Raw genomic sequence first — 20,476 nt, forward strand, 5'->3', positions numbered from 1 at the left:
CATCAGTGTGACATTAGTCCATTTATGGCTTTTTTAGGCAACCGCACGGAGGGGCAGATTTATGAGCCCCTTGCGCCACTTTTTGCGTCACTTTTCCCATGTTAAAAGTGACGCAAAAGTGGCGCAAGGGGCTCATAAATCTTCCCCGAGCGTTTTGGGTAGTGGCGTAAAACAAAATGAATTCCCCTTCCCCCACAGAATGTGATGAGGGGCCCTGAGCCTGCCACAACTCAGATATTCATTTTCGTGGGCTGAATTTGGAGCCCTCTGAAGGGTTGGCCCCCCCTGCGTCACAGAGGTTTGCATTACGTTCCTGCTTATGGGGCTTGCAGGGACATGCCTACCGCGGACAAAACTACAGCACTGTCGGTGGTCACCTTCTTTTCACTTGTTCTCATCCTCCTGACAAACCGCACACCTCCACAGATTTCAGTGAGGTCACCTATTTCTCAAAGCTATATCACGCTCCAAAAACAGTTAATTCTCCATTCAATTATGCGGCAAGTAAATGCAAATTATATAGGATAATGCGACATATTCTGTGGTAGAATTAATTCATTCTTTTGTAAACTTCCCAAACTGTCTAGGCGAAGGTTTTACCTCACTAGTACCAGTTTAAACCCACGTTTGGCATAGCAAAGCAGTGCTAAGGGCACACCCCACTCTTAATACACTCCCTCCCTGAACTAACAGATGCGACCATCTATGGCCTTCAAGTGCACAGTAAAGTGTCAAAGACATCTAGTTGTCAGGGAGATGGAAACACAAAATCTAACCCACTGCTTATAAATGCCAGTGCCATAATACCAACTTGGACAAACTCACAACGGAACCAAAGGCCGCTAGTTGGTAAAGTAATGCCGGTCAACAGTGCACACTCCCCTCCCTCATCCACCCTAACAGAACTAGGGTAAAATGTTAGAACATCTGGCAGCCCAAGGCACATGAGACAGCACTCAAAACACATCTGTATCAGAGGAAGGCCTCCTATCTGCACAACCCACCATAACTAGCTGGGCAGCGGCCAGCAGTACACCCTCTAAAAGTCAGCCACGCGGCTATGTCCTTTGGCCATTGACTCTGACACACTTGCCAGTCTCCAGTTTTGGTCACACAGTGGTTTGTTTTCTTTGAAGCCATACTCAAAAACATCACCGAACAGATGCTTCATTGCAAAGACCAGATCCAACCAATCACTGCCACCATTACGGTACTCCATGATAAACCTAGGGACTGTGGGGAAGGGCACCCCAAAACCGCGGAGAGCGGTGTGAGGCCACACAAATGGCAGAACCCCACAATACAAATGCTGATGCCCTCGCATGCCTTTTCTTTCTGCATCATGCACACAACAACCATGATGCACGGTTTGGTCTTTCCATTTTCAGGCCCCTTCTAATATGTCACTTGAAATTAATGTTGTGTATTAGACAAAAGGAAGAAGACCTTCAGTGCATAGTGTACACGTTTCAAGTGATAGAAAGAAATGGGACATTGTGCAGACAGTTTTTTTTTCTTCTTCTTCAAATTGAGTTGGCAGCTCTACAGCAGGCACATTAACCCACCAAGTGTTTTACTAGGTGCATTGTAAATTAATTGTGCCATTCTTGCTTATTTTATTCCCCGTCTTGAAGGCTGCATGTGTCATTGACATTGACACCAGCAAAAGTTGTGATCTGCTGCGAGGCGACAGGGCGTTGTGTTTACAGGACATTTGACTGCTGGCCATCGGAGTGAGGGCACCTTATCTCTGGTCCAGGAAAAACATGGCAGTGACGGAGGAAAAAAAGGCCTCACTGCAAGTTCCCTTGTTGTGGGGGTTAATTGTTACTTGTTTATCAAAAAAAACCTCCCACTTAAGGATGGTGGTTCCTCTGAAAGTACTGAGATCCCTGCTGGGCCGGACATTATGTCAGCACTCTGTCAGCTTGGCAAACCTAATGTCCTCCATCACCGGACTGATGGACAGCCCCCTGCCAAGCTCTTAATTCAGGCACTTAGTATTGTGACATTTACATAGCACTTCATATCTCATTTGGGGGTGCCAAGGCGCTTTTTCAGGTGAGTGGCCCACTATGCCTCGGGAGTGCCTGGCTAGAAGAGTGCTGTATTTTTTGTAATCCTAAATGGGAAGCATTTTGGTGTCCTGCATAAGTGGCTGGAGAGGTGCAGCTGTTTTGGGGTGCTGCACATAGCAGTATGGAGGAGGAGGAAGCGTGAGAGAGGCGCACAAACTCTTTTGTAATGAGCTGGAGGGGTATAGTCCACTCTGCAGCCCAGATGTTGCGTTTCATGGTTTCTATTGTACTAGAGGCAATGATTTACCTGGGTGGTCTGTAGCCTGTCAGTGGCATTGGAAGAGAAAAGTGAATACGCTGGATTTTGACTTGTTGGTTTTAAGTTCTCTTTAGCTGTGTTACTTATCTTGAGTGTGCGGTATGGCAGCACAAGGCCTCTTGGAGAGCTGGGGCTGTTTGGGGCTGAGAGAGGAAAGACATGAATAGAATAATTACAAATAAAGCCTGTCCAGTGGAGACTGCCTGTGAAATAAAATGGTGAGCTGTATTTTATTTACTGGTTGTGTGTAGTCATTTAAGGTATGTTCAGAACGTACATGAAGGCATTGTTAGCTCATGAATTATTTTAAAGTTAGAAGAAGTGCCAATACCCAACACTTTAAAAACAAGTTAGGCTGTTGTCCATTTTACTTTTAACTTTCCATTATTTAGATTCTATCTTTTTTTTCTTCCTTGCTGTGTTTTTTGCCTTATTGGCTATTTAACTTGACCCTTAAGCCACCCCCCCCGTATACCCCGAAATCCATTTGCTCAAAGTATAGTCTTCTGTGCCCTCTGTCTAGGGCTTGACTGTCCCTGGGCTGCAGGGATGGGCCAGCTGTTTGTTTGCTGTGTGGGTGACTCCTGCCTGAAGTGCAGCCTCCCTTGAACATTATCTGTTTGTTCGGTACACTGACCATGAACACATGTTTGAGATCCACTCTACACCATTGTGTGCAATCCTCGGTGCTGATGCTGAAGTGGGTAATGTGTTACTTGGGCTGGGGTCATTTCAGAGGAACACAGAGGTTACTCGACAAGCAGCTGCCCTTGAAAGACCAGTAGGGTGTGGCTGAGAGGTTGTTCATGGGATGTGCATTGGCTGACAGGAAAAATGAGGGACCCCTCCAAAAAGCGGGTTTCTCTGCAAGATCAATGGGCCCATGTTAGTGGCATGACTAGAGGGATACGACTGACTCTATTCTATCCCGCCAGCCTTTTGGATGTCAATCCTTTTCTGGGAAATGCCCCTATTTCTACTGGTCAGCGTTTTACCAATAATTACTATAAGGTAGAAGTGACCCTTTCCCAGACACTAGACACATAGACCCCAGCAAAAACTCTGCAGATGGAGTAAGTGTGTTTTTATTTTGTTATACACTTTACACAGGGGTGTCCAATGCAAATGCTGCTCTGGAAGAGCCAGAGCGATGGCACATTTACTGGATTTGCATTGACCAAATTATTCCACTTAAGTATGGTTAAATGTCGGCTTTGTTCGTGTAGCATCCTGAAAATTTCCATTTAACCTCTGGAAGAGGGTATTTTATTCCTTATAATACAGGGTACCACTATTACCCTGTCCCCCCCCCCCCCCAACCCCCCAAAAAATCAAGAAATTCTTGAATTTCTTGCTCCCTGTGAATGAGTATGTAATACACAATCTGTACTTCACTTCGAGCATACCAATATACAGCTAATAATTTGTTGGAACAAAGTACTATCTTCAGTGTAATGTAAGTCACTTTCAAAGATCAGCATAGTTCATCTAATGTGTTCACCAGGAAAGAGACTTTTCCTTTAATGAAATTAAGTACAGCCATGCAAAAAGAATAATATGCTGCCATATATTTCTCCTTTCTACCAAAGATGGTGCATTTCAGGAAAGCCAGTTCTCTTTTTCACTGAGCAGCTACATCGTTTTCTTATTACAGGTGAGTACTGATGTCACATCTAAACTTGAATAGGAAAGCTTTTTTTTTATACCTGGATTTCAGACTCCCATGTAATCTATTCAAAATAAGTCTGTCCCAAGCCGCAAATTGGTTTCCACCTTTGCAGCCAATCATAAAGAAAGACTTAAGGCTTTGGTATCCTGTTGTGGGCAACTAGATTCCTTTATCCTACTATCTTTTCCCTCCCACACAGTTATTCCACTCGTAAATATTTTGTACAAGCAGGTTAACTGTTGGAAGGATAATCAATCATGACCTAAAGTTGTAATGTTGAACAGCGTCAGAGGAATGCAGATGCTTTTTGGTTCTCACCTGAAACCGTGTGCATGCGCTGTTGTCTGCAGTGATCTTTCAAATTAATTTTAAAAAAACCTCTAAGTAGGCGCTGTTAGCCTGGCATTTTTTTTACCATTGGATGGGTTCATTGTCGCTCTTGTTTTCTTTCACTTCATTGGTGAGCGTGTCGTTGCCCCTGTTGGCTTCACGTCGTCCCTGTGTTTTCATTTTCTTCCTTGGAGCAAGGCTCAAGTACTGATTGATTTCTTGATTAGTGTTCTTCCGCACTGCTTGCCCTTGAATTGTGGCCCTTTTTAAAAAAAACAAAAACATTTTTTGTTCTTTTAGTTGAGTGTGTATTGTTTGTTTGTATGCTCCTTTTCTTCACGCTGCTATGCCACTCTGTCTGTTTTTTTTAGCTGCTTTTATGCCTCTTGGTTTTCACCATTTCGTCTAGGGCCACCGCTCCCTTCGCTCGTTGTTTGCTTTCCAGATTTTTCAAAACTTCTCATTCCAGTAAGCCGCTTTCTCTGGCCAGTCTTGTCCAAGCCATATAACCGACCATGCTTTTTAAATTTGAAAAAAGTTACATGTTGCAGAATTCACTAAGGGTGCGTTTGTTTATGACCTATGACTCATCCTTGTTTTGGTCACATTCTGTGTAACGGTGCCTTCCTTTCCAATTTTGGAAAGCCAACGTAAGTTTAATGATTTGTAAATTGTACCAACCGGTGATATCAGTGCTTGCATAAATGCATCTGTATGCACACTGTTAGCTGGTGATAGGTTTTCATCTCAATAACACACCAAACCATACTCCTACCATGATATACTATACAATAAGACCTTAACATACCGTTCCTTACTATACAATAACAGCTCATAACATACTATATTATACAATAACAAATCATACTATACAATAACATACCATACATTATAATGACAGTCTAAATTATATCATACCATATTATATAATAAAAGGCCATACCATACCCTTCTGTACAACGATAGGCTGTACAGTATCATACTATCCAATCAAGTCACCCTTGTCTCATTTTACATCTGGCCACCTCTGAACCCCCAAGTCACCCTCACTTCCCTTTGTCTGTACCCACCCCTGAGCACAAAAGTCACCCTTGCCTCCCTTTGCCTCTACCCACACCATAACCCTTAAGTCACCCTCCTCTCACTTTGCCTCTACTCACCCTATAACCCTTGTCACCTTCACCTCCCTTTTTAGGTCTCGCCTGGCGAACGCAGCGCGAAGCGCTGCTATCACCAGCGAGATCTATTGTAGCTGACTTGCCTCGGAAGGGGGACAGGAGATGGGCACGCGCAGGCTCTCGGCGGATTTGAGTTGGTGTACGCGCTTACAGCCACGCGGCGTGCACATCTCCTGTCCCCCTTCCCTCGCAAGCCAGCAAGCAGTTTCACTTTCGTCCTCACCAGCCTCATGTAATTTTTTTTTTAAATGCGTCTGGCAGGACCGTAGCAGGTGTATTGTGTGACCTTGTACAGATGTGAATCTGCTGTTTTACTGTGTTTAATGTCCGAAAAAAAACACATTTCACTAGCGGGCAGAACATTTTTCTTAATTCACTCTGACTTCTGAGTTTTCCATTACATTTGGCGTTAGGCTGCCTCTGACACCCTCAGGCAACACACTCACCTCTAGCAGAGAGCCCTCAAAGTAATAACGCGTCTGATTGTTGAGCGGCGACAGCTGCCGCTCTCTCTCTCTGCCCAGCCCTCTCTCGTAACACGATGGGATCTGGGACGCACGACAGATATTGTTCTCGGGCTCTACTAAAATTGTCGATTTACCCTGAGGATTTCCTCTGTTGTCAAAGTCTCACGCGCGTTCCTACTCTTTCATAAATAATGCAGCCAAACGCGAGGTCCGCACAGGTGCATCCTGGGATGAATGCCTTATGCAAATGACGGTCAACAGGGTGGGGTTAGGTCCCTTTTGATTGGACAGATTATAAAAATGGAAATATTCCGGTGAAAGCTCACTGGCCTTTAGTGGATGGAGAGTGGTTCGGAACGGCTTGCAGGGCTGGGGCACAGTGAGTTTCATGGTAGGTGGATGCCTCTGACAGGCTGCAGGCTTATACATCTTGAAGACCAGTAGGGAGCCGTGCTAATGTCATGGGAGCCTGCCTCCTAAAAAGACAATTGGGCTGGGGCAGAGCAAGTCATGCGGCAAACTCTCTAAATGACAGCGTGGCTGGGGTAGAGCTGCTGAAAGGACAGCTGGGCTGGGACAGTGGCCAGTGCCTCTGCAGGGTGGCCAGTCTTTACTTATTTATTTGTTTATTTATTTGAAGAGTTTTATATAGCGCTGGCTAGACCCGTAGGTATCAGAGCGCTTTACGTGAGGATCGTTGCGTTACAAGTTACAAATCATTGCATTACAAGTTACAGGGATCAGGGTGAGCCACGTGCCAGGCTAGTGCCCGATAAAGGCAGGGGGACAGGCAGCCACATGTCAGGTTTACCTGTATGCCAGACTCTTATTGAAAGGACAAGTGTGGGTGGGGTAAAGTCAGTCATATGGCAGGGTCCCCTCGGAAGGGCTTCGGAGGAGCTGACTGGTACCTCTACAAGGCCGATAGGGGTGGATTCGTGCCAGGCACATTTCAGGGGAATGGCTTCCCGCAAAGACAACACGGTGGGCGGGTTGGAGGGGAGACCGGAAAGGCGTCCTTATGAAACCTGTTTCTAAACCCGCACACAGCCTCAGCTGTGGGCGCCACGAAGCAAAGCGCCCCGCCTCTCAGCACAAAACACGCAAGTTGAGTTCACACTAGTAACAGGCATTGCTAATGCATCGGCTTCGCCTATGTGATGAATAACGAGCGGGTCGGAGTCCGAGACGAAGAAAAGAGCTGATTTTGGTGCGTATGGATGAAAGGCTGAGTCAAGCCTGCTCAGACCAAGATGACCGTTGTTAACAGTCCAGTATCTGTAGAGGGCAGATTTACAGACAAGTAGTCCAAACATTGAGCCCATGCATTATTAGTGTGCAACGCTCCGCCCCTCCAAACCTTCAAGTGTCCCGGTCCATGCGTGAGAAAACCGCAAAGAAACAGTTCCCTGTTCAAATAAAACAGCAGCTATAAGAAAGCGTACGGTATGGATGTTCTATAACAAAACGTACGGCATGGGTGTTCTATAACATAGCGCCGTACGGTATGGATGTTCTATAACAAAGCGTACGGTATGGATGTTCTATAACATAGCGTACGGTATGGATGTTCCATAACATAGCGTACGTATGGATGTTCTATACAGTATGGATGTTCCATAACATAGCGTATGGTATGGATGTTCTATAACATAGCGTACTGTATGGATGTTCCATAACATAGCGTGTGGTGTATGGATGTTCCATAACATAGCGTACGCTATGGATGTTCTATAACATAGCGTACAGTATGGATGTTCTAAAACATAGCGTATGGTATGGATGTTCCATAACATAGCGTACGGTATGGATGTTCTATAACATAGCGTACGGTATGGATGTTCCATAACATAGCGTACGGTATGGATGCTCTCTACGGATTGGTGCTTGTTGTAACTGTTAAGAGTCTGTGTTTGGACTCCTGACTCTACTCTGACGCATTGCCTGATCCTGAGCAGATGCACATATCACCCTAGACATAAGGCTTCTGTGGTTGGTTAGGATCATACCACTGCCGCCTGCGTTATGCAGTGATACCAGCTGGGCTGATTAATCTCTCTGTGTTTCAGAAGTGTACATTTTTCCCCATCTGAATAATTGGATTTTTCCTGCACTCTACCCTCAGCCACACCCCGATAAGTGCACCTTCCTCATGAAGGCGCTGCTTCCAGGGATGGTCCAGGAATACACGGCTCCTACAACACCCACCTTCTGGACATTAGATAAACTCATAAACAAGTCACCTTTTTTTGGATTGAAGAAACCGTGTCCCGCCCCACTCTAGGGAGCTCATGAACAGTCCAGCTGTTCTTGAGAAAAATATTTTTGACAAACTTCCAAAAATTGGAAACGATGACCTGCATCAGCCAGCGCGAGTATAGTAACAAACCTGGTCATTTCATAAAGCGTGCGCGACATATTTACTGTCTGTTGGCGCTAGAGGCACTTTATTTATCCACTACGGATGGAAAGCAGAGCTGGGATGGCAGTGACAGCATGTTACACAAGCATTGGCAATGCATTGGTTTTGCCAATCTGATCAGTAAAGACCTGTTTTTATCAATCATCCTCCGGGACGAAAGAAGGAGCTCCATGAAGAGGATGTGGCGCAGTGGCCACAGCTGCTGACTGCGAGCTGGGGATCTGGTTCGAGTCTCTGTGCGCAACATCCTGTGATTCTATGCAAATCACTTAATCTCTCTGGGTGGGAAATTGCGCGAAGCGCTGCTATCGCCAGCGAGATCTATTGTTGCTGACTTGCCTCGGAAGGGGGACAGGAGATGGGCACGCGCAGGCTCTCGGCGGATTTGAGTTGGTGTACGCGCTTACAGCCACGCGGCATGCACATCTCCTGTCCCCCTTCCCTCGCAAGCCAGCAAGCAGTTTCACTTTCGTCCTCACCAGCCTCATGTAATTTTTTTTTAAATGCGCTCCAAGCGCGTTGCGCTTTAAATGTACAACATGCAACACCAGCCTCATGTAGTTTTTTTTAAAAATGCGCTCCAAGCGCATCGCGCTTTAAATGTACAACATGCAACACCAGCCTCATGTAATTTTTTTTTTAAATGCGCTCCAAGCACGTCGCGCTTTAAATGTACAACATGCAATTTTGTTTTTTTTTTAAATGCACACGTGCGCTCCAAGCGCGGCGCGCTTTAAACGTACAGCATGCCCCACTTACCAGCTCTTGTTGCATAAGCTAAGGCTGTATCGGGGTGTGCAGCTCCGGGAAGAGAAGTACCTGACTGAGGAGAACATGTCAGTGCTGTCTCTCGAGGCTCCGAGTAGCAAACACTAATGGGATTCCTCGAGCACTTTGCCAGTGCCCTTAAGAGCTGTGGTGACGTCACGTGCACTACCTCCAGGGGAAGGATACCGGTGTCCCTGGATGTGTGCGGGCGCGCGCTCCGCGAAGGCCGGATCCGTTCAGTGCGTGCACAGAGGGCCGCGCGCGCCCCCGGTGCTTGTTCTTTTCCCACGGAAGGGCTCTCCTTGGTGCAGGGCAGGCTCCGCCCCCACAGCCCATTCCTCCTCCCCCGATGAGGAGCAGCGACGACCAGAGAAACTTGCAATGATGAGCAGGGAATGTGCAGGCTGCTGCGGGTGCAGGAGCGGGCTGAACTTTCCTGGCTCCGGGAGGCACTTCACGGCTGGGGACGTCTAGGGGCAGCCGGAGCCTCGACCCGCAGACAGACCCTACCCGCGGGCACCGCAGCTGCTCTACTCCAAGATCTGGCACCACCCAGGCTGTTCTCCTACCCCTTGAGCCTCCCTCCCTTCCTGGGATCTCCCTCCTTGGGGTCACCCACCTGGAAGCCCCAGGGCTCTCCCCGGCGGCACTGAGGCTGCTCTAGAGAGAGCCGCGGTGTACTGCGGATTGCGCTGCTCGGGCTCCCCGCGTCTGCTGCCCGAGTTGTCTGCTGGAGGATGGCGGTGAAGGGAGAATGTTCGGGCACCGGGATGCTGCTGGTGACGGCCAACGTGGGCACGCTATTCGATGATGTGAGTACTCCGATTCTCACCTTGTTTTTACCCCGCACGAGACCTTGAGCTGAACGGTGCTGTGCCATGACAACTACCGCTCCATTGTGCTGTGCTTACCCCGACGAGTCCGGGGTCAGGTCAGCAGGGTGAGAGCGACAGCTGCACTCGGGCCCTCTCACGCTGGGGGTGGGGGCGGGGGTGACATAGGGTGTGCATGTGGAGGAAGAGAGACAGTAAAAAGAAACTGCAGTTTATATATAGAGGTGTCCGTGTACAGGGAATAAATACACTGCATGTTGAAAGTGTATACCTAGGCTGAGTGTAAATTCAAACAAGCATTTGCAATGCATTAGGTCTCGCATTTACGCGAGTTTGAGCTATTGACATTGCAAATAACAATGCCTATTGGCATTGTCATTTACAATGCCAATAGCTTTAACTCGTGTAACTGCGAGACCTATTGCATTGCAAATGCTTGTTCTCTTTCCGCCTGTGAGCCCTCAAGTCACCCTTATCTCCCTTTACTTCTACCCCACCCTGAGCCCCCAAGTCACCCTCACCTCTGCCTCACCCTGAGCCCTCAAGTCACCCTCTCTTCACCTCACCTCCCTTTACCTTTACCCACCCCTGAACCCTAAAGTCACACTCCCCTGTCTTTACCCTTCTCTGAACCCATAAGCCACTCTCACTTCCTTTTACCTCTACCTATCCCTGAACCCTCAAGTTACCCTCACCTCCCTTTACCCACCACTGAACCCTCAATTCATACTCACCTACCTTTACCTCTATTCACCACTGAACCCTCAAGGTACCTCACCTCCATTTACCTATACCGACCCCTTAGTCCTTAAGTCACCCACATCTCTCTTTACCTCTACCTACCCATGAACCCTCAAGTTGCCATCACCTCCCTTCAATTCCCCCTCAGCTTCCTTTGCCTCTACCCACCCCTAAACCCTAAAATTCACTTTTATTAACTTACACAGTATGTTATTTCAAAAACAAAAAAAACACCTGCATGGTACTTACTTGTTTGGTAAAGGCTGTTCCCACGCCGGCAGGACACAAATGTTTTGGGGGCAGTGTTGGTTGTTTTATATCCTTCAGTTGATTTGACCGATACGTCTCTGCTTTGACAGTTTGTCCCCACCCTCCCACACTTTAGGTCTCACCTGAAACATCACATGCTCTGTCGCTTTCGAAGCATTTTGTTCATTTAAGGGTATTAGAGCCCAACCATTAGTTAGCTTCATCATCACTCTGATTTCCTTGCTTCTCTTCTGTCAGCTAATGCCACCTGTACTTCTTCGTATCTTTGTCCCTACCATGGAGCATGGCTTAAGCACTGCTTCCTTTGTGCAGTGTCCTTGCACTGCTTCCCTTTTTTTTAAAGGTACTTTTTTTAACCTTTTACTTTCATGCCTTCCTACACACATTGTTGCTTGCCCATTCCCCTACCATCCTCCTGCGTTGTTGCTTGTCTGGTCCACACCTACCCCATTGTTGCTTTCTCCCTCCACACACCACCATCTCCCTCTTCGTTGCTGGCCTCCTCCTCTTCTGCCTGGGGAAATAGTACCCAAAAGTAACACCAACAGGTGTCAAGATGCTACAAAGATGCAATCAGCACTCCACTCCCTGTTCTGCATGGCCTTTTTGGTGCTGTCTTCATCCCTGGCGAAAACGGTGAACTTCAGCTCGGACATACGATAATTAAGCACTTTTTTGTGACTCCCATACTAAGAAAACTGCTCACAGCCCCTCACTGTCAGCGCTGGCTGCATTATAGCACTTTTTTCTAACTTTCAGCCATGCTGCCTAGCATCCACGCTGCTGTACAACATGGCTAAAATAAATTGACGAAAAATAATAGCTCTCCAATAGGAGAGATCTATTGACTTTGTCTGTCTGTGCTTATTCAACTATATAAAGAAATGAATCCAGATCAGAGCAACATTCGTTCATTGCTTCACACTCTCCTGCAGGTCAAGCTCATCTGGCTCATGCTTTACTGAGAGATGGAACACATTCTGTGATGGCTACCCTGAGAGCACAGTCTCCCTGTGGGGTTCAGCCTCCCCAGGCAGCGTAAATGAGGACGTGAGACTAGTCTCGTGTTAAGATGTTTTAATGTTAGAACTTGACAAGACTTTGTTTTAACGATTGGGGCAGTCCTTCAGGGAGTCCTGGGTCGCTGGGCTCCTGGCCTTTTCTCCCTGCTCGTCGGTCTGTTAACTCCTCCCCCGCATTGCCTGGTTACGTCACCGGTGTGGGAAGGAGGCTCAGCACATGAAATCAAAAGAAAAGAGAAACCTCTCAGGTTCGTGGAACTATGTCTCAGTCTTGGGGCAGGGCGAGTGAGGGACACCGTAGTTAGGAAAAAGTGTGCTTGTTAAAGACAAATCCTTCCACCAAACAGTAGTGCACAATGCTGATAAGCGTGGATGAACCGTCCACTGTTTACCACGAGGTGTCCCCCGCTTTAGTCCACACCCGCTTCCCTGGTCCCAGGATACGGCTCCGTACCTGTTGGAGCCAGGAACCCCCGGGTCCCTGGCAGGGCGCAGCGCGGTCCTCGCCTCCTGGTGTAGTCACGGCGTCTTCTTCGGCTCTCCGGTCTCGTCTCTCGCTCTCCTTGCCTCGATCTCCGACTTCCTCTTCCGTCTCTTCTCCTTGCTTCTCCGGAACTCCCAGTGCTTCCGCATCCGCGTCCTTTCTCCGGACGTCCAGCCTATCCAGCGCATCGACGTCACAGGGGTCGTGTCCCTCTGCCTCCGGGGAAGCCCATTCCTGAAAGGGCCATCGCTCTACGTTGTCTTCCGGTGATGACAGTGTGGAACCAACGCGGCTCTCCGGGTACTGTGGGGCACAAGAGGGAGGCGAGACAGGTAAGTCCGGGGTCGGGCGGACCAAGGAGGCACTCCCCCCCCCCCCCCCCCCCCATGCATAGTCCCGGTCGGGGACAATTGGAACCCGGTAGAGGAAGTCCGCGTTGGAAGATCCTTTCCGATGGAGAACGTCGAACACAAACGGCTGGAGAGAGAGAAACCACCGCATGACTCGCGGATTGTTGGACTTGTTACGACTCATCCAGACTAGAGGGGCGTGGTTGGTGTACAAAGTAAACCGACGTCCTTCCAAATAATACCGTAACTTCTCCACAGCCCATTTTACAGCGAGGCATTCATTCTCAATAACGGGATAATGACGTTCCCTCGGAAACAGCTTCCTACTGAGAAACAGAATGGGTTTTTCCACGTCACCCTCCGTAATTTGTGAAAGAACGGCCCCTATGCCCGAGTCAGAGGCGTCCGTCTGAAGGATGAAGGGACGCTCAAAGTCCGGAGAGATAAGCACTGGGTGGTTTGTAATGGCCCGTTTCAGCCGGGAGACAGCCTCCAGGACCTGGGGTGTTGGGTGACGCAGATTCCGTTCAGACACTGAGTTCCTTAACAGTTCGGTTAGAGGGGCCGCGATCTCTGAATATTGGGATATGAAGCGTCTGTAGTACCCCAAGAGACCCAAAAAAGCTCTGACACTTTTTTTTGTGGTTGGAACTGGGGTCTCCCTGATGGCCTTAACTTTTTCGGTTTGGGGTTTGATGCAGCCCTTTCCGAGCAGATAACCCAAATATCGTACCTGGTGAAAAGCCGCAAAGGACTTTCCCGCGTTAATGTGTAGTCCCGCTGTCCTTAGTTCCTGAAGTACTTGTCGGCAATGATCTAGATGGGATGGCCATGATGAACTGAAGATCACAAAATCATCTAGGTATGCCGAGGAGTAGTCTGTATGTGATCGGAGAACGATGTTCATTAACCTTTGAAAGGTGGCTGGGGCACCGTGTAAGCCAAAGGGTAAGACTGTGAATTCGAATAAACCGTCAGGGGTGGAAAAAGCGGTTTTTTTCTGATCGGACTCCCTGAGGGGCACTTGCCAATACCCTTTCGTTAAATCCAGGGTGGTTATGTATTTAGCCTTCACCAATCTTTCTATTAACTCGTCCACCCGAGGTAGAGGATAGGCCTCTAGAGAGGAGATGGCGTTGATTTTTCTGAAGTCAATACAGAACCTGATGGTTCCATCGGGTTTAGGGACTAGGACTATGGGAGAGGACCATTCGCTTTGGGAGGGTCGTATCACCCCCATTTGTAACATCTCCTGAATCTCTGAAGACACCGCCAGTCGACGGGCCGCAGGGATACGGTATGGTCTTTGTCTTATGGGTTCTCCCGGTCGAGTGTCTATACGATGTTCCACCAGGCTGGTTTTGCCAGGACTGTCTGAAAAGAGATCATGAAAGGAAGAAAGGAGATCCAGAAGGTCCTGCGTTTCCTGAACAGATAATTCGGGATTCACTGTCAGGGCCTCTAAGGTACAGGGGGAGCGTGGTTCGATTTGTGATAAATGGATGCTTTTGGGAGGGGGACCTAACCATTTTTTAAGTAGGTTGATGTGATAGGTCTGAGTTGTGCGGTCACTCATTTGTAATCTATAGGTGGTGTTTCCGATGGTTTCGATGATCCTATAAGGACCTTTCCAACCCCTTTTCCCTTTGTTCAGGGTTGAGGGGAGCGAAACCAAAACCCAGTCGTTTACTTGAAGGGTACGTAACTTAGTGCCTTTGTCATACTGTTTCTTTTGTTGTACCTGAGCTTTCTCGAGATTCCGGTGTGCTAATTCTCTTAGTTTACCCAAGGTGGATCGTAGATGCCGTGCGTACTCCAGGAGACTCTGGGTATTATCCTCTTCTGCTTCCCATGTTTCTTTTGTCATTTCTAGCAGCGTACGCGGTTGCCTGCCGTAGTGGAGTTCGAACGATGAACAGCCTAGGCTACTTTGTACCTGCCCTCTAATGACAAAGAGCGCCAGAGGCAGTAGGCGTGCCCAGGACTTCCCTTCGCTCTCCAGCATCTTTTTGAGGGTCAACTTTAGAGTGCCGTTGATAGAGATCAGGGTACCTAAAATAAACCCACTTCCACGGATAGAGTAATCTCACAGTTATACGCACATACATTCATCATACGCTAGGGCCCATTTCACTAACATACGCTCAAATACTCTACCAGCAATAAACCTGTGGGAAGAAAACTCCAAACCACCCTGCATCTATATCTAAGACGATAGGACCTGATTATAGTGGTTGTCCTTAAACATACTCTATACAATCTATACAATAATGATCAAAATGTACACAATAATTGACAAGAAAGGAAATTCAACACCATATTTAAAAGTTATATTGCTTTATCTAAAATTAGTCAAAGTAAATCAGAATAAATCATTTCTCATAGTTACCTATTCTAACTAAGTGTCAGAACGGGTCAGGACAAGTCTCTCGGTAAAGTCTCTCAAGACGAAGTCCTTCAACATCGATCCTCAGCAACGCAAGTTCACGCAGCAAAGGTAAAATGGCAAGTGGCAAAGCCCTCCCTAAGCTAACAATTCTTATAGTGAAAATTACAATGGAAACACACATAAAGTTGACAGAATAAATTGTATCACTGAGCAGAGCGAGAAGGAAGGGATGTAACATTGCTACATCTGAAAATCTTCGCTCAGGAAAAGTCACAAGACGTGAACTACGGAACAGGAACCAAGAAACTATTAAAGTATCCAACTTGTTCAACTTCCCTCGGCAGCCGAGCCACAGTTCTTTATCCATTTCTGAAGCTCCTTTGTTTGCCAAGGACGTTCCATTTCTTTGGAGATCCTCCAAACTGCTGATGTCCTCATGGAAAATTACAACGAGGACCATGGTCAGTTGTCTTCGACCTTTTTCCAGCAGGGGTCTCCCTTGCCACATCACAGAATATGCCACAGCCAGGCTTCGAAATATTGTCAGCTCGGTTAAGGCCTTCATAGGCCACAATAGACCATCTTAATTAAAGAGACAAAATAAACGTTACTACAGCATAATGATTAAACAGTGTTAACCCCACTAATACCCTTATGTGTATGTATTTATCTAGCTTTGCGACATAAAAAGCATTAATTCAGACAGCGTTTTGTGCTTAAAATAAATAGCACACAGCAACGTTTAAACATGAAAACTTGCACGTTATTATTAAACAGAAACAGCACAAATAAGCTAACCCTCGTATAACTTTCTCTTGTGTTAGAACAAACGGATTGATTAATAGAATCACACTTGCACAAGACAAATAATTAATTGTTATTTATTAATAAATTAATAAAACGCATAGACATGCCAGAGCTTCAAAAGCCCATGAATTTTCTAAAAGAAAACTCTGCTCCAGCAATCCCCCCCTTTGGTGATTTTATCACCAAATAAACCCAAAAAAAAAAATTAGTGAAAATGTAGTCCCATTTTAGGAGAAATCAGAAATGTCTTTTCCCCTTACACAACATTAAACACCAGTCACTCTTTCATCATCTCTCTTTGTCGCTAAATAAACACTCTCCCTCAATTCTTCTAGTTCAATTTCTTGAGGTTCTCTTTTCAACTTCTTATTTTTCTTTTCCTTATTCAATTTCTTTCTCCCTCCCCTGTTTTTACAACACACACACACCAATCTTATTATTAATAAAGCCACAATTATACAAGACAAGGGAAACAATATTCTACCTATAATAGTACTACCCATTTTCGCAATAAAATCCTTAACAGCTATCATTTTATTAGCTATTTTAGTCCACAAACTCCCAGCTTCAAGTGGTACTAATTCTTCATGCAAATCAGTAATATTTTTGATATAGACCTTCAGGTCTTTACTTTCGTCAGGAATGTAAGTACAACAATGTTGAACTTTCAAAATTCCACAGACTCCACCCTCCTTGGCCAATAAAATATCAAGGGCAAGTCGATTTTGCATTGACATGGCACGTACGGCACTTAATTCCGTATTCACCAAAAGAAACCCTCCTGCGGTATTTGTCGATAAGCGATCAACCACTGTGGACAGTTTCCGAATTCCATAAGCATTTAAAGAAATTCCCACTGCTGGAATCAAAACCCCAAAAATATCACCCACAATTTCAGACCAAGTTTCTCTCTTAAAACGTGTTAATAGGTTAATATCTTCTACATCTCTTATTTTATCTGTATGAAAAATCTTAGGAAAAACCAGGCCCACATAACACGTGCCATACCAATGGTCAGGCAACTTGTAATAAGCCTTGTTCCCACAAACATAGTACACTCCTGGAAAAATCGTATCTTCTCCACCTCTGAAACCCCAACCTGTCGCATTGAAGTATGTATCATGGCACTCACTAGTTCCCACAAAATATGTATCATATTGGGATTTCCTTCTGATAATGCAAAGTTTACCCTTCTGCGGCGCATCTAGAGCTAAAGTTGGACTAGCCCCATTCTTCAACTCTTTTCCCATCTCAATGTCCCAAATTGTTTCACTCTCTTCATATTTTCCCCCTTTCTCATGCATGTTCACTCTCCTTTCTTCTACCATATCCAGGAAAGCTCTCTCCTCTTCTTTCAAACTGCAAGTTAAATTATTCTTAAAAATGTAATCTAATGTTAATCCTTTTTCTTCAATAAAAATCTCACCAAAAGTGTTAGCTTCTTTAGCTGGATTCAGCTCTTTGTTCATTGGCAAGTGCCCAAAAATACTATCTCTGTTAGACATCTTATAATCTATTTTCCCTAACAAATAAAAAACACTACTTAAAATACTACAGGAAATACCATATGTAGCTGGTAAATGGTGATAAGTAACACCCTCTGAAACGGATGCAGGTAACTGAATGCAGACATAGCAATCCCTTACTTTCATTGTCTTCACATATTCATATAACAGTTTAGAAAAAACATTACTAGAAAAATTATTAATCGACCTATCTTTGTGTATGTAATTACTACTTCTAATTGGAACTACTTTTTGTGAATTCTTCTCTACATTTGTCACATTTTCTATATTCATTGCAAACTCTACTCTAAAAGTAACTAATAAAATTAAAACACCCCATAGAAGCATTAATATTCCAGTACAACAGCAGCACATTCTACACCACCTCTTAAAGAAGGCACATCTATTTCTATTATCCTCTATGTTAGCCATTTTAGTTTAGCCTCTACTACTCCACTACTGTTTGAACTTCTTCAATTCTTCAGCAATTCTTCAGCTTTCAGTTTATCCAAATGATCTCTTCGTTCACTTGATCCAAGTGAATCCTTCTTTCACTCAGTTTGGATATTTGTCATTCTTCACTTCAATCTCTTCAACATCAAATTGTATCAGATCTCCAACATCAGAATCCTCAGTACTCGACTCTTCTCCAATGTCAGTCAAGAGTACTTTCAGAATTTCACCAGTATCTTCCTTAACCACTTCTCTCAAGACCACTTCCGGATTATCTCGAGTCACTGTTTCTTCTTTTCCTTCTTCAGACAGTGTCACATAAGACCATTCCGGTGATCTGTACTTTTGGTTGAGTCTTTTAACTCTTTTTATTTCTACTGGTTCTTTTGATCTCTTTGATTCTTCTCCTTCAGCCTTTGAAGTTTGACTTGATATTTCATTTACTTGTTCAGCTTTCGATGAATTTGCTCTTATTACTCTGTATCTCACCCTTTTAACTCGATTGTTAGGCCAACGATCTCCTTTCACAACCTTTTTCGGCCTTAATTCCTTAACACTCTTTCCTCCAATCGAAGTTCTCTTTCTCAGAACTCGACCCTCTGTTTGTTCATTTTCATCATCCGATTCTATTTCAATTGCCTTTTGCTTTCGTTTCTTAGCAGTTTTCTTTTCTTCCACAGATTCTTTCACCACTATTTGAGACTTCCCTACTTCTGTCCCTCCTCGGGTCTCCGACACGCAATCTTCTTGCTGTCTACTTGTCCCTTCACCTAGCTCCTCATCAATGTTCCCTACACCTCCTCTGGGGTCTTCCGCAATCTGTCTCTCTCTATCTTCTTCTTCTGACCCTGTTTCTTCAAGAATAATCTCAAGTGGTTCTTCAATCTCCTCCTCTTCTGATTCAGGAGTAGTCTCTGTGTGATTTCTTTTTTCTTTTCTTTTCTTTTCCCTCCACTGCTACTTGAAACTTCAGGCTCTTTAACAGAATCTGATCTTCTCTCTGATACTCGCAGTGATTCTCTTGAAGCTCTCTCTGCTTCTTTTCTCACTGATTCCGTATCTTCAGGATCTTCACCATCACTGGAATCTGACTCTTCAAAATACTCTTTACCAGTTCCTTCTTTTGGGTTTGGAACTCTCAGAGTATGACTTGCATGTACCCAGTGCTTCACTCCAGCACACTTTACTGCAGTCGTTGTAGTCAGAATAACTTGTCTTGGCCTTCCCCACCTTGGAATCAAGCAATTTCTTCTTCTGTGCACCTTAATCCTCACCCAGTCTCCTGGACTTAGATCATGGGCTTGCTTCTTCTCAAGTGTGGTAGCTTCTTCTCCAACCTGGTGAAACACAGAATGAACTGCGTCAGCCAGGCCTTTACAGTAATCCAAAATCATGTCATCAGTTATTGTCACCAACTTATTGACAGGCACGAATGCATGGCGCATAGCACGTCCCATGACTATTTCATGCGGGCTCAAACCAGTAGTTCTATCTGGAGTAGATCTCATAGTCATCAGAACTAGAGGTAACACATCTGGCCATTTCATGCCAGTGGCTAAACACATCTTTCCAATTCTATTCTTGATTGTGCCATTGATCTGCTCAACCACACCAGAAGCCTCTGGTCGGTATGCACAATGTAGCTTCTGCTGTATTTTCAATGCTTCACAAATCAAACCTATGAGTTCATTTTGAAAGTGTCTACCTCTATCAGATTCAACTGTAACTGGAAACCCGTACCTAGGAATCAACTCCCTCAACAGTAATTTTGCAACTGTTAATCCATCATTTCTTCTAGTCGGGTAAGCTTCCACCCACCTTGAAAACAAACACACTACCACCAAAACATACCTCAGTCTGTTCACTTGGGGCATTTCAATGAAATCAATTTGCATTCTTGTAAAAGGACCTCCTTCTCTGCCAATTGTCCCCAGACTCACCACTGTCTTTTTCCCAGTGTTAAATTGCTGACAAATTAAACACCTTTGACAGATGCTCTCTGCAATTGCCTGAATTTTGCATTGTACCAGGTCTGTTTAAACGACCTTACCATCGCATCCCTCCCCAGATGTCCCTGGCCATGATACATCCTTGCCATTGACGACAAAATTGAGTTTGGCATTACTGGTCTGCCATCTCTGTAGACCCAAACATGGTCTGTTTCTCTTGGAGCACATCCTGCCTTAACCCAATCTTGTTTCTCTTCTTCTCCTGCTTCATCTTGTAACTGTTTCACTTCATCCCATGTTTCTAGGACATTAGTAAACATCACAGAAAGGAAAGACATTTCCCCTTCTCTTTCCTTATTAATCGATTGATTTGTCTTGGCACAATATTGTGCCACATCATTGGCGTAACGGTTACCAACCGTTATAAAATCATCCCCTGGACCATGGGCAGCACATTTTACAACTGCTAACTCCTTAGGCAGCTGTATCGCCTCAAGCAATT

The 20,476-nt window shown here is 45.5% G+C and overlaps 1 protein-coding gene across 1 annotated transcript in view; it reads left to right on the forward strand.

Annotated features, from left to right (window-relative positions):
• Window positions 1-20,476, forward strand: part of SNAI3 (snail family transcriptional repressor 3) — a 49,703-nt gene that overhangs the window by 1,384 nt on the left and 27,843 nt on the right. The window lies entirely within an intron of this gene.

This window comes from Triturus cristatus, chromosome 12, assembly GCF_964204655.1.
Source record: "Triturus cristatus chromosome 12, aTriCri1.1, whole genome shotgun sequence".
In the NCBI taxonomy this organism is placed as follows: Eukaryota; Metazoa; Chordata; class Amphibia; order Caudata; family Salamandridae; genus Triturus; species Triturus cristatus.